We start from the raw sequence: 16833 nt of genomic DNA, 5'->3' as shown, positions 1-16833 counted from the left end.
GACTATGCAAGAATTCTTGTATCTTATTCTCATTATTCTGATAAGTTATTTCTACCCATGTGAATGGTTAGACTTGTTTTTATCAGAGGTGTTCTTAAGTTCCTATCACAATTATCAACCAAATGAAGATGGGTAAAGAATTTTAATATTCTCCCACTCAACTAAGGTAATGTGATACATTATCCAATAACTTTAATGGTATCATTAATTATTACAACAGTAAATGTAAATTGGAACATAAAATCAAGATCAAGGATTTATTCTGATAATATCTAATTTATTATATTATTTCCATGTTTAAAACTATGTGTCACAAAGGGTACTGTGGAATAAATTTCACCCTTAAGTTTATAGAGATTATGATCCACCCCTAAAGGCTGTAAATCCCTAAGTGTGATAGAGAGTCTGTGGAGTTGAATATAATCCAGAGTTCATTAGATATAAAAGATCGTTGAACTGCATATTATTCATAACTTTTCTCCACCCCTATCAGATCAAAAGATCTTTTTATTAAACAAATTCTCAAATAATTGTTTTAGAACTAACAACTATTCATAAACATAGAAATAATTTCTAGTGTTTATGTAGTAATAACTCTATAAGGAGTTTAAATACCTTTAGAATTTGTATCAATAATAAAAACACATACACATACAAACATAATAAATATAACAATTAGTAATAGATAAGATAAAGTACTGAAGCTCAACTCATACATTGCAATTTATTTAAAAAAAATTCTTTATTATAAACCAAAAAAAAAGTGTTTGCAATATAATGAGAACCAAACAGGGAATAAAATCCCAAAACTTGAAATCCAAATTGTTTGAAAAACTAAACAATTAATTCAAAAAAAAAATTGAGCTTCTTCTTTATCGTAGACGATCTCCATCCACCATCCAGCTTTCTAATCCAACTCGCTAAGACAGCATCCGAGTTTAAGAAGCTTGAGCTATAAGAAGAATAATAAACAAGGTTAGTAGTCCAGAATTAATAATCCAAAAGGATAATAATTCACTAAAACACATCAGTTTATAAAGAAAATACCTTGTTTCTTTGCGAGAAACTTAGGACATTGGGATTTCCAATGGCCTTTCTCATTGTAGTAGAAACACTTTCCTTTTGGTGTATCACAAGAAGCTCCAGCCTTTTTGTTCTTAGCTGCTTTCGCAGCTTGAGCTCGCTTCTTGGAATTTTTCCACTTCTTCTTATGATTGGATTTGGAAGTAGAAGCAACATGTGCCTCAGGATTACTCGTCTTATTACCATTTCCAGGATTCTGAGGTTTATTCCCTCTTTTCTTGGGACCTCCAATAAAATTTTTATATGTCTGAAGGTCATTGACTAAAGTATGAAAGTCTTGTTCCTTCTTATTCATGACATAATTTTATGTGTAGGGCAGAAAATCTGGAGTCAGACTATTCAAGATGAGACCTACTTGAGTAGTCTGATCCATTTCAGCACCATGATTCCGGGCTTCCTGGAAATAACTAGCCATCTGGAGAAGGTGATCACGCACATTCTGATGGGGTTCCATCCGTGCGTTGATGAATTTCTTAGTCACGTCAAAACGAGACTGGATAGATGCCATACCGAATAGCTCAGTTAACTCCGTCATGATTTCTGCAGCCGTGACAGTGTTTGCAAACCTTGTTTTCAAGGTGTCAACCAAGCTGGAAAGCATGAAGTAACGAGCTTTATTGTTAGTATTCTGCCAACGCTCGAACTTCTCTTTCACAGTTTTGGTTGCATTGTCACCTGGCTGCTCAGGGGATTGCTCAGTCAACACAAACGAGGCACTTTCACCTATGAGAGCAATGTCAATGTTCTCTCTCCACTTTGGGAAGTTAGACCCATTTAGCTTATTTTCAGTTAAGAGTGACAACATGGGATTCGACATTGCAATTCAGGATACTACAAGATAACACATAGATATCAATTATGGTTTAACACAAAATCTTATTCAGAAATTATTAGTATATAGCAAGTAGGAATGACTAGAGAAAATACAAAAAAAAAAATTCAATCCTAAATAATTTCCAAGGTTTTCAACAAACTGATATCAGTGTCCCGTTTAGGCGAGAGTCAAAGCTACCATCCATTGAATAGAGTTGTAAGCTCATCTAAAATGACAAACATTCTAGCAACCTTTTATTCGATCGAAAAGAGAACACGACGTTGTCCCGTTTAGGCGAGAGTCAAGGTCATTCTTATTTCATGAGCTTCTACCATCGTTTCATACGTTTGTAAGTCTTATAAAGTAGCCGCCATTAGGGTGATCAATACTAATATAAAACACTTACAAACATACTTATCTTTCGAGACTAAACGGCGCTAACTTGCTAATGAACGTTCCTCCATTAGGGAGGATTACTCACTAAAACAATAGCTATGTAAAACCAACAATGGAGATCGAATATCTTAAAATAATAAAGCTCATTATTTAAAAATGTATTTTCTTCTATTATTTATTTATTTTAAATCTATATATATATTTATTAAATTTTGAATTTAGAATAGAATCTAAATAAAATTTAATTTAATATTTGTAAAATTAAACCTAGATGGTTAAGAAAATAAAATGAATTATTTCCATCTTAGTATTAACTTTCCAACAAATATTAAAAAAAAATTACTTAATTTTAGTTGTATTAATTTAAATTAATTTGCAACTCAAATTAAAATTTTCTACAAATATATATATATATTGTATTTCCAAAAATATACAATTTTCGAAACACATTAAAATAAATCAAACTTTACTTAGAAAAAATACTTCAAGCAAAAATATTATCTATCTAGATTTTTTGACTAATTAATCAAATTTCTAATAATATATTTCAGTTCCTTTATTTTAAATTAATCATTAAATGAAAAGATCATTAATTTAAGTTGATTCAAAATTAATTAAAATAATTAATTTACAACTTCAATCTATCTTTTAAGATAAATTCAAAATCATCTTGCATAATTAAATGCAATTTTGAAGAAAATGATTAATAAAATAAATAAAATATATTTTGAAAATTATTCAAATTTAAATTGTTATGGAAATACCCAACTTAAAATAATTTTCTTATTTAATTAAATATCATGAAAATTATCATTATGAAAATCAAGTTAGATATTTAATTTTCAATTTAATTAAATGTATTAAATTCAAGAAATAAATAATTAAGTATAGAGAAGGCTTAATCATTAATTTCCAATTTAATATAAGGAAAAATATCCTTAATTGAATTGTACCAAAATTAACTATTAAACAATTAATTTCACAATCAATGATATTTTCCTATATTAGAAATAATAATTAGTATAGAAATAACTATCTAGAAAATATCTCAATTTAACTAAGTATCTTTTCAAGATTTGGAAAATATCTGATTTAAGTTATTATAGAAAGAATCTATAATTTACAAACTTAAAATTTTTTAAACAAAATTTAATTAAATATCAAAATTAGGTGGTAACTACCTAATTTAAAGATATTCCCTTTTTAAGTTTAAAACCAACTTAAACAATATCTTTCAAGAATCTTCAATAACTAATTCCTAGAATTCCTCAACTTAATATTATATTCAAAATATATTCAAATTTAAGTTAGAAGGGAAAATTAGTAATAACTAATTCATAACTTAAATAGGAATATTTAATGAAATAATAAAAGTAAGTTTTAGAAAGAATCTAGTTAGTTAAAATTCTTTATTTAATTAAATACAAGAAAAATACAAATAATTTATCTAGAAATGAAATTCATTAAACTATGTTTTTCTTAAATTAATTTCGAAGAAATTAATTATGTTGCTATTCAATTTTATTAGGTCAAACTAGTATAATTAACCTAGCACAGTTATCCAAATCAGGCAAATGGGCCTTCACAATTGGGGTTGTTCATGTGAGGGGGGGGGTGGGTCCAGTATGTCGTACCCACTTCTAAGGCTCCCAACTCTCACACAAGGCCCAAAAGAGAGGAATTTAACCTTAAAATGAACAACTGTTATTAATTGAATAGGCCCATTAACTAAATGAGCCTAAATAAAATCTATCAGGTTATGACATTTTATTTAGCAACAACAACCTATATGTGTCTATAACAGAAATTAAACATATAGGCTCACATAGGCACACAGATTTGGATGGATCCTATCATGTTACTAGGTCATACACAGATGAAAGAAGAATGTAAAAAAAAATTACCTGTTACAAATTATTCACTTGATCTATCATCAATTGAACCATGGGTTAAAATCAGATCATTGGATCTGTCAACAAGTTAACCCTGACAATTTAGATCAAGCAATAATAGGTTTTAGAAAACTTACAAACAATCTAAAACACATACTCCTGCAAAAAGGTTAGATCTGGATAGTTGGATGTAGGATTTATTTAATTTTAAAATATTAATCTTTAAAAAAAAAAAATCGGTTCTTAAAGAATGAATAAAATAATATTTAAAATTAAACCTACAATTTTGAAAAATTAGGTTTGAGTAACCTAAATATAATTTCAAAATAAATTTGCTAACTTTCCTTTTTAAATTTCATGTTATTTAATAAATTAAATATTCAATAAAATAGAAAATGGTAAATACATACCCTTTTCTGAGTTTACAATCTAATTTAGGTAAAGTAACAAAATTTTAAAAAAAAAATTAACAAAAAAAACTCTTATTTCCCCTTTTAAAATACAATGATTATAATAATCTTATTTTAAATAAGGTCAATTTACCAAAAAAAAAAATTTAACAAAAAATGTCACCTTTTATTCAAAATAAGAAAAGAGGTAAGCAATACTTGATTTTATCCTATTTTCAAATTCAAATTACACTAATATCTAAAATTAATTTTAAAATAAAATTAATTTATTTCTGATAATTAGATTTGAAAATTGAAAAACAAAAATCAAATTACAAAACTACACAAAAAATCGGAAGTCAATTCCATGAAATAGCATGAAAAATCGAAGAAAACGAAGAAAAATAGCACACTGTACGGATGGTATGCGTTGCATACCATCCGCGCGCGCAAGGGAGGTGATCTGCCGAGTTTCCTCGGCGCTGGGAGGCTGCCAGCAGCCCTTCCGCGCGCGTGGGTAGGGTGATCACCACCCCGATTTTTTCCGATTTTCAAAAATTCATAACTAATTCAAATTAAATCGAAATCGAGTTTTGTAAAAAAGTAAATTGCTTAGAATTTTCCAAACTATCCAATAAAAATGATTCTAGATATCGATAATCTATTATTTTTCCCACAATTCACAAACATCAATCAAACATCAATATGACACACCATGAAACCATCCAAATCACAAACAAATCGTTTTAAGTCCAAATTTCTTGCAAGCAAATCAATTACCATGGCTCTGGTGCCAGTTGTTAGAAATATATTTTACCAGGAACTTAGATCTACTCACAAGTATGTTGATTTAACAGCCTAAAATTGACCTTCTAAAACGATGAACTAAACACATAAAAGTTAAGAATAACTTACAGTGATGGAAGCAGAATTAAATGTCTCCTTCCGCTCAGATCTCTAACCCTTGATTCCTGTCTATAGCAGAGTATAGTCAAGATCTGAGCCCGAAAGTTCTTTAGTAGGATGTGATCCTTCACTGTCTTCCAAACTATGATGAGGTAATGAGTGATGTGTGTGGGCACTTCTCTCTCACTAGGATTTTCAAAATTCTCTCTAGTTTTTCTCTCTTGATTTCGTGTGACACAATGCAAAGCAAAAGCTTGTAAAAGCATACCAAGAGTAGAGAGAAAGGGTGGCTATAAATAGGAAAAGGGAAGAGCACAACTTTCCAAATAAACAGTTTTCTCTTTTTCTGTGTAATTGAATAACTGCCTTATTTAGTGTGATCCACCACTTTCCTATTTAGGCTAGGCTTTGATTAGCAATTACATGGCAATTTAAATTGAAAATAATAATTGGGAAACATGCAAAGGGTGGCCGGCCATGGTATGTATGGGCCTCACTAGAATTTTGCAGTTTCCTCAATTTTATTTCTATTTCTCCAAAATGCTATTTTTCCAATTCCAATCTTTTTAAATGCCAAAACTAATTATTTAATAACTAAAATAGATTATTAAATAATATTGCCATTTAAAATAATTATTAATTAGACATGCAAAGTCTCTTAATTAATAATTAAACCTAGAAACCCTCCTATTTACAATTTCATCCTTAAACTGTGAGAATTCACAAATTAGACATAGTCTAACTGTTAGAATTATAATTGATTAATCATAAATCAATTACAGAGTCTTACAAACAGTATAGTCTCAACTAGCATGGGGACCATGGATCTATATGCTGAGCTTCCAATAAGTTGAACCGATTTACCAAGTAAATCCCTAACTTATTAATTCCTTGTTGAATCCACTCTTAGAACTTGGAATTGCACTCTCAGATTTATATAGAGCATATCATATGTATCACGATATCAATATGCTATCTCATTTAACCATTGTTATAATCTTAATGTGATTTAGAGATCCTCTATATAGATGATTTACATCGAGATGGGACCAATTTACCGTTTACACCCCTCAATGTATTTTGCCCCTTTGACCACTTAGTTACCTGTAACTGATGTTTTAGTGATCTAATATACAGTCACTGAAGCAAGAGCTCATCCATTTACTTCTATTTAACTAAGCTCAAAAGGAATCATCACTTTACTTCTATACACCAGTAGAAGCTATAGATTTCCATATTTATGTTCAGCACTCCCACTCAGTTATGCTATCATGTTCCCAAAATATACGTATCATCCTGACCTGAAAGGTAGGCTTAACTAATAAATCAAAGAACATGAATAGCACTCCTGAGATTGAGCCTAAGCATATCAGGATTTAGATTCTCTTAATCTAAGATCAACTTCTGACATTGACTTGGAAAGATACAACGGTAAGTTTACAATATCTTTGACAAAGTTCAATATCGGTCCAGTCCAATGTAGACTCCATATATTCGAAACTAGTATACTTTGCCAATGTTCTGGAAAGAACATAACACTTACTCCAAGTGTAAGTATACTTCATCGCTGATTATCATATCAGTGTAAATCCAAAACACTGATGAACAGGGACCAAATCTTTTGAATCATATAATCACAATCACATTCCACTGTATTGACAATACTGTAAATGTGAATAACTATATGTTCTGGATTTAACTGATTTTGTGCACATATCAAGTATATATATTAAACCATAAACATGTAACATACATGTAATCATAAATCACTTCAAAATTCTAAATTGATAACTAATCAGATTGTAATGGGTTTTATTTATGGCACAAAACCCAACACAAGGACAAGGACCTAAACCCAAACCTGAACCCAGATCAAAACCCAGACAGAGACCTAAACCCAAATCGAGACTAGGACTCGAACCCGAACCTTGACCTGGACCCAAACCCAAACAATAACTAGGACCTGGACCCAGAATCAGGATAGGGAGCATGGAAAATAGAACTAGGACCGGGACCTAGTACCCGACCCAAAACCGAACTTGAACCTATGACCCAGCTCGTGACCCGGCACCAGAAATGGAACCAGACTGGGATCGGCGATTGGGATCCGGATAAGGACCCAGAGCTTGGACAAAACCTGTAGTCGGTGTCTCGTTTTGGGACCCAGCCCTTGACTCGAACCCTGACAAGGAATCGAATCCACAGCCGAACTTGAACCCAGTCCCAAATTAAAAAGTGGACTCGAACCCGTACACTGTGACCCAAAATTGCAACCAAAACCAAAAGTTGACCGGGACTAGAACTAGGACTTGGACATGGAATCATAACTAAAATTGGACATAGATTTAGAACCGTAAACCCGGACTCCAAATTCGACCTAGACCCGAATTGGGAGTCAGACCCAGATCCCAACACAAACTTGGACTCAGGACCCAAACCCGAACCTGAAGTCAGACCAAAACATGGAAGTAGACTTGGGACACAGAACCAGGGTCGGGACCTAGAACCGTACCTCAGTCTCGATCCCGAACCCAAACTCAGAAATGGGACTTTGGACCTGAACTAGAACTAGACCGAGACCCGTGACAATGAGCCAGATCTTGACTCAGGATTCATGTTATAGGGCCTAGAACAGACCAGTACTAAGTGTCTAGATCTGAGACTCAGACTAGGACCGGAACCCAGACGAAGAACCAAACTCGAACGCAGACCTAGACCTAGGACCCAAAATTAGAACCTGAACAAGAATCGCCGAACCAGGACCCTAGAATAAGACTAGGACTGTGACCAGGACCCGGACCCAGACCTAGAACCGAACACAGACCTAGCCTTAGACCCAAACTCAGACTGGAACTCGGGCCCGGACACAATCGTGTACCCAGATCGAAATTGAGACCCAAACCTAGACCTAAATCTAGGACCCGATCTCAAACACAGACTTGGAAGTAGATAGGGATCCTGATACGAGGCTAGACTCGGAACAAGACCCAGACTGGGATCGAAATGCTGGACCTAGATCTGGACCTAGATCGGGACCCCCACTTGGACCTTGACCCGAACCTACACCAAGATCGGGGTCAAGACTTGGACACAGACTCGGACCCGAACTCAAACCCACACCTAGAATCAGACCCAAAGCTAGACCCGGACCCGCACCCGGACCCAAAGTCAAACCCAGATTAGGATTAGAACAAATGACTTAGACCCAGAACTGAATCCAGACTCAGGTAGGGATTGGAACTTGGGACTCAGACCCAATCTAGACCAAGACCCAGGACGCGAACCCACACCCGGAGCCTGATGAACATAGACTGAAATCCAGACCGGAACCCAGACCAAGACTTGAACTCCGACCCGAACTCAGAATCACAAATGGAACTAGAACCGAACTAGGACTAGGACCAGGACCAAGACGTTAACTTAAACCCGAGCCCAGATCAAAACCCAAACAGAGACCTAAACCTAAACCAAGACGAGGACTAGAACCTGAACCTAGACCAGGACCCGAACCCCCACAATAACCGGGACATGGACCTAGAATCAGGAAAGGGACCTTGGAAACAGAACTAGGACCGGAACATAGTACCCAACCTAGAGCCGAACTTTAACCTGAGACCCAGCTCGTGACCCGGCACTAGAAATGGAACAAGATTGGGACTCGATATTGGGATCCAAATCTGGACCCAGTGCTTGGACAAAACCCGTAGTTGGTTTCCAGTTTTGGGACCCAGCCCTGGAACCGAACCCACACCCGGACTTGAACCCAATCCCAAACCCAAAAATGGACCCGAACCCGTACCCTGTGACCCAAAATTCGAACCAAAACTGGAAGTTGACCGGGACTGGAACTAGGGCTTGGACTTGGAAACATAACTGAAATTGGACCTAGTTCAAGATCTGTAACCGGACCAGGACATGAACTCCAAATCAGACCTACACCCGAATTGGGAGCCGGACCAGGATCCCATCCCAAACCTATACTCGGGACACGAACCCAAACCTGAACTCAGACCCAAACATGGAACCAGACTAGGGCCATAGAACCAGGGTCGGGACCTAGAACCGCACCCCAGTCTCAATCCCGAACCCAAACTCAAAAATGGGACGTGAGACCTGAACCAGAACCAGACCGAGACCCGTGATAGTGATCCAGATCTTGACTCGGGATTCAGGTTATAGGGCCTAGAACAGACCAGTAGTCAGTGTCTAGATCTGAGACTCAGACTAGGACCGGAACCCAGACAAAGAACCAAACCCGAATCAAGACCTAGAACCGAACACAGACCTAGCCTCAGACCCAAACTGAGACAGGAAGTCGGGCCCGGACACGGTCGTGTACCCAGTCTGGAACTGAGACCCGGACCTGGCACTAAATCTTTGACCCGATCCCAAACACAGATTGGGATCGAAATTCTAGACCTAGATGTTGACAAAGATCCTGACCCTGACAAAAACATGGACCTGCACTCGGACCCGAACTCAAACCAACACCTAGAATCAGACCCAAAGCTAGATCTGGACCCGGACCCAAACCCGAATCTAGACCAGGATCAGAATCCAGGACTTAGACCCAGAACTGAATCCAGACTCAGATCGAGATTGGAACTTGGGACTCAGACCCAACCAAGACAAAGACCCAGGACGCGAACCCACACGCGAAACTTGATCTGGACCTAGACCCGAACCCAAACTCAGACCAGGACTCGAACTCTAACCGAACTCAAACCCAAACTCGAACTCAGAATCGCAAATGGAACTAGAACCGAAGTACGACTAGGACCAGGACCAAGAGCTAAACCCAAACCCGAACCCAGATCAAAACCCAGATAGAGACCTAAACGCGAACCGAGACTAGGACTCGAAACCGAACCTTGACTTGGACCAAAACCCACAAAATAACAGGGACCTAGACCTAGAATCAGGATAGGGACCGTGGAAACAGAACTAGGATTCAGACCTAGTTCCCGACCAAGACACGAACTTGAACCTAGGACCCAGCTCGTGACCCGGCAACAGAAATGGAACCAGACTGGGACTCGAGATTGGGATCCGTATCTGGACGAAGGGCTTGGACAAAACCCGTAGTCGGTGTCTAGATTTGGGACCCAGCCCAGGACCGGAACCCTAACAAGGACCAGACCCACACCCGGACCTGAACCCAGTCCCAAACCCGTACCCTGTGACCCAAAATTGGAAGAAAAACCGGACGTTGATCGGCACTGGAACTAGGAGTTGGACTTCGCATCATAACTGAAACTAGACCTAGATCCTGAACCGTAACCGGATCAGGACCCGGACTCCAAATCGAATCTAGACCCGAATTGGTAGCCGGACCCGGATCCCCATCCCAAACGTGGACTCGGGACTCGAACCCGAACCTGAACTCAGACCCCAACATGGAACCAAACTAGGGACACAGAACTAGGGTCGAGACCTAGAACCGCACACAAGTCTCGATCCCAAACTCAAACTCAGAAATGGGACCTGGTACCTGAACTAGAACCAGACCAAGACCCGAGACATAGATCCAGACCTTGACTCGGGATTCAGGTAACGGGGCCTGGAACAGACTAGTAGTCGGTGTCTAGATCTGGGACTCAGACTAGTACGAGAACTTAGACGAAGAACCAAACCTAAACCAAGACCTAGACCTAGGACCCAATATTAGAACGTGAACAAGAATCGCCAAACCAGGACCCTTTAACAAGACTAGGACCGCGACCATTACCCGAACCCAGACCTAGAACCGAACACAGAACTAGCCTCAGACCCAAACTATGACTGCAACTCAAGCCCGGACACGGTCGTGTACCCAGACCGGAACTGAGACCCGGACTTGGACCTAAATTTGGGACTCGATCCCAAACACAAACTTTTACCTAGATAGTGATCCGGATAAGAACCTGGACTCGGACAAAGACCCAGACAGGGATCGAAATGCTGGACCTTGATCTGGACCGAGATCCTGACCCAGACCCAAACATGGACCCGCACTCAAGACCCCAACTTGGACCTGGACCCGAACCTAGACCCAGATCAAGGTCCAGACCTTGACACAAATCCGGACACAGACTCGAACCCGAACTCAAACCCACACCTAGAATCAGACCAGGAGTCGAACTCCGACCCAAACTCAAACCCAATCTCGAACTCAGAATCGCAAAGGGAACTAGAACTGAATAAGGACTAGGACCAGGACAAGGACCTAAACCCAAACTCGAACCCAGATCAAAACCTAGACAGTGACGTAAACCCAAACCAAGATTAGGACTCGAAACCGAACCTAGACCGGGATGTAAACCCACACAATTACTGGGACCTGGACCCAGAATAAGGATAGGGACCTGGGAAACAGAATTAGGAACGGGACCTAGTACCCGACCCAGACCCGACCATGAACCTAGGACCCAGCTCGTGACACGACACAAGAAATTGAACAGCACTGGGACCGGAGATAGGGATTCGGATCTGGACCCAGGGCTTGGATAAACCGTAGTCAGTGTATGGACTTGAGACCCAGCCCTGGACCCGAACCCTGACGAGGACCCGAACCCACACTCAGAACTTAACCCAATCCCAAACCCTAAAATGGACCCGAACCCGTACCTTGTACTTGGACTTGGAATCATAACGAAAATTTGACCTAGATCCAAAACCGTATCTGGACCAGGACCCAGACTCCAAATCAGACCTAGATCCTTATTGGGAGCGGGACGTGGCTCCCAGCCCAAACCTAGACTCGGGACCCGAACCCGAACCCGAACTTGAACTCAGACCCAAACATGGAACTAGACTAGGGACACAGAACCAGGGTCTGGACCATGAACCGCACCCCCGTCTCGATCCCGAACCCAAACTCAGAAATAGGACCTGGGACCTTAACTAGAACCAGATCGAGACCAGTGAGAATGATCTAGATCTTGACTCGGGCTTCGGGTAACGGGGCCTGGAATAGTCCAATAGTCGGTGTCTAGATTAGGGACTCAGACTAGAACCAGAACCCAGACGAAGAACCAAACCCGAACCCAGACCTACACCTGGGACCCAAAGCTAGAAACTGAATTAGAATCGCCGAACCAGGACCCTAGAACAGGTTTGAGACCGCGACCAGGACCCGGACCCAAACCTAAAACCAAACACAGACCTAGCCTCAGACCCAAACTGAGACTGGAACTCGGGCCCAGACACGGTCGTGTACGGGGACAGGAACTGAGACCCAGACCTGGACCTAAATGTGGGACCTGATCCCGAACAAAGACTTGGACGTAGGTAGGGATCCGAATACGAACCTGGACTCGGACCAAGACCCAGAATGTGATCGAAATGCTGGACCTAGATCTGGACCGAGATTCTGACCCAAACCCTAACTTGGACCCGCACTCGGGACCCCAACTTGGACCTGGACCCGAGCCTAGACCCAGATCGGGGTGTAGACCTGGACAGAAACCCAGACATAGAATCGGACAAGAACTGAAACCCACACCTAGAATCAGACCCAAAGCTAGATCCGGATTCGGACCAAAACTCGAACCCAGACCAGTATCAGAACCTAGAACTTAGACCCAAAATTGAATCCAAACTAAGATCTGGATTGGAACTTGCGACTCCGACCCAACCTAGACCAAGACCCAGGACGCGAACCCACACCCCGAAGCCTAATGTAGACCTAGACTGAAATCTAGACCCAAACCCAAACTCAGAACAGGACTCAAACTCTGACCCGAACTCAAACCCAAAATTGAACTCAGAATTGCAAATGGAACTCGAGCCGAACTAGGACCAGGATCAGGACCAGGACCTAAACCCAAACCCGAACCCAGATCAAAACCTAGACAGAGACCTAAACCCGAACCGAGACTAGGACTCGAACCCGAACGTAGACCAGGACCCAAACCCACACAATAACAGGGAACTGGACCAAGAATTAGGATAGGGACCTTGGAAATAGAACTAGGACCGGCACCTAGTACTAGACCTAGACCCGAACTTGAGCCTAGGACCCAGCTCGTGACCCGACACCAGAAATGGAACCAGACATGGACACGAGATTGGGATCCGCATCTGGACCCAGGGCTTGGACAAAACCTGTAGTCAGTGTTTGGATTTGGGACCTCGCCCTGGACCTGAACACTAACAAGGATCCTAACCCAGACCCGAACCTAAACCGACTCCCAAACCCAAAAGTGGACCCGAACCCGTAGCATGTGACCAAAAATTGGAACCAAAACCGTAAGTTGACCTGGTCTGGAACTAGGACTTGGACTTGTTATCTTAACTGAAATTGGACATAGATACAGAACCGTAACCGGAATTGGGAGCCGAAACCGTATCCCAACCCAAATCTGGACTCTGGACCCAAACCCGAACCTGAACTCAGGCCCAAACATGGAACTAGACTAGGGACATAGAACCAGGGATGGGACCTAAAATAGCACCCCAGTCTTGATCCCGAACCCAAACTTAGGAATAGGACCTGGGACCTCAATTAGAACCAGACCGAGACCCATGACATTAATCAAGATCTTGACTCGGGATTCGGGTAACGGGGCCTGGAACAGACCAGCAGTCGGTGTCTAGATCTGGGACTCAGGCTAGGACCAGAACCCTAGAACAACACTAGGACCGTGACCAGGACCCGGACCCAGACCTATAACCGAATACAGACCTAGCCTCAGACCCAAACTGAGACTAGAACTCAGGCTCGAACACGGTCGTGCACCCAGACCGGAGCAAAGACACAGACCTGGACCTAAATCTGGGACTTGATCCCAAACACAGACTTGGACTTAGATAGGGATCCGGATACGAACCTGGACTCGCACCAAGACCCAGAATGGGATCGAAATGCTGGACCATATCTGGACTTAGACTCTGACCCAGACCCTAACTTGGACTCGCACTCGGGACCCCAACTTGGACCTGGACCCTAGCCTAGACCCAGATCAGTGTCCAGACCTTGACACAAACCCCACACCTAGAATTAGACCCAAAGCTAGACCCTGACCCGGACCCAAACTCGAACCATGACCAGGATAAGAACCAAGGACTTAAACCATGAACTGAATCCAGACTCAGATCTGGATGGGAACTTGGGACTCGGACCCAACCTAGACCAAGACCCAGGACGTGAACCCACACTCGGAGCCTGATCTAGACCAAGATTGAAATCCAGACCCAAACCCAAACTCAGAACAGGACTCGAACTGTGACTCGAACTCAAACTCAGAATCGCAAATGGAACTAGAACCGAACTAGGACCAGGACCAGGACCAGGCCCTAAACCCAAACCCAAACCCAAATCAAAACCTAGACAATGACCTAAACCCGAAACGAGACTAGGACTCAAAACCGAACGTAGGCCAGGACAAAACCCACACAATAACCGGGTCTTGGACCTAGAATTAGGATAGGGAGCTGGGAAAACCAACTAGGACCGGCACCTAGTACTTCACCCAGACCCAAACTTGAACCTACGACCAAGCTCGTGACCCGACACCAGAAATGGAACCAGACTGGGACCCGAGATTGGGATCCGCATCTGGACCCAAGGCTTGGACAAAAGCCGTAGTCAGTTTTTGGATTTGGGACATCGCCCTGGACCCGAACCCCAACAAGGACCTGAACCCAGACCTGGACCTAAACCCAGTCCAAAACCCAAAAGTGGACCCGAACCCGTTGCCTGTGATCCAAAATTTGAACCAAAACCGGAAGTTGACCAGGTCTGGAACGAGGACTTGGACTTGTTATCATAACTGAAATTTGACCTAGATACAGAACCGTAACCGGACCAGGACCCAGAATCGAAGTCAGACCTAGAGCCGAATTGGGAGCCAGAACCGGATCCCAACCCAAACCTGGACTCGGGACCCAAACCCGAACCTGAACTCAGACCCAAACATGGATCTAGACTAGGGACACAGAACCAAGGTTGGGACCTAAAATTGAAGCCCAATCTCGATCCCCAACCCAAACTCAGAAATGGAACCTGGGACCTGAACCAGAACCAAACTGAGACCCGTGACAGGATTCGAGTAACGGGGCCTGAAACAGACCAATAGTCGGTGTCTAGATCTGGGACTCAGACAAGTACCAGAACCCAGACGAAGAAACAACTAGAATCACCGAACCACGACCATAAAACAAGAGTAGGACCGCGACCAGGACTCGGACCTAGACCTATAACCGAACACAGACCTAGCCTCAGACCCAAACTGAGACTGGAACTCAGGCCCGGACACGGTCGTGTACCAAGACCGGAACTGAGACCCAGACTTGGACCTAAATCTGGGACTTGATCCCAAACATAGACTTGGACCTAGATAGGGATCCAGATACGAACCTGGACTCAGACCAAGACAAGGAATAGGATCAAAATGCTGGACCTAGATCGCGACCGAAATCCCTACCCAGACCCTAACTTGGACCCGCACTCGGGACCCCAACTTGGACCTGGACCCGAACGTAGACCCAGATCAAGGTCCAGACCTGGACACAAACCCCGACACAAACTCGCACCAGAACTCAAACCCACACCTAGAATCAGACCCAAAGCTAGACCCGGACCCGGACCCAAACTCGAACCCAGACCAGGATCAGAATCTAGGACTTAGACCAATAACTTAATCCAGACTCAGATCTGCATTGGAACTTGGCACTCGGACCCAACCTAGACCAAGACCCAAGTCGTGAACCCACACCAGAAGCCTGATTTGGACCAGGACTAAAATCCGAACCCAAACCCAAACTCAAAACAGGTGTCGAAGTCTTACACGAACCCAAACCCAAACTCGAACTCAGAATCGCAAATGGAACTAGAACCGAACTAGGACCAGGACCAGGACAAGGACCAGGACCTAAACCCAAACTCAAACCCTGATCAAAACCTACAAAGACCTAAACCCGAACAGAGATTAGGACTCAAACCCGAACAGAGCAGGACCCAAACCCACACAATAACTGGGACCTGGACCAAAAATTAAGATAGGGACCTGTGAAACAGAACTAGGACCAGGACCTAGTACCCGACCCAAACGAGAACTTAAACCAAGGACCCAGCTCGTGTCCCGACACCGGAAATGGAACCAGACTGTTACCCGAGATCGGGATCCGAATCTGGACCCAAGTCTTGGACAAAACCCGTAGTCGGTGTCTGGATTTGGGCCCCAGCCATGGACCCGAACCCTAACAAGGCCCCAAACCCACACCCAGACCTAAACCCAGTCCCAAGCCCAAAGTGGACCCGAACCCATACCCTGTGACCCGAAATTGGAACGAAAATTGGAAGTTGACCAGGACTGGAACTAGGACTTGGACTTGGAATCATAACTTAAATTGGACATCCCTCCAGAACCGT

Source organism: Cannabis sativa, unplaced genomic scaffold (assembly GCF_029168945.1).
Source record: "Cannabis sativa cultivar Pink pepper isolate KNU-18-1 unplaced genomic scaffold, ASM2916894v1 Contig7, whole genome shotgun sequence".
Taxonomy (NCBI): domain Eukaryota; kingdom Viridiplantae; phylum Streptophyta; class Magnoliopsida; order Rosales; family Cannabaceae; genus Cannabis; species Cannabis sativa.
This window is presented reverse-complemented; position numbering follows the sequence as displayed.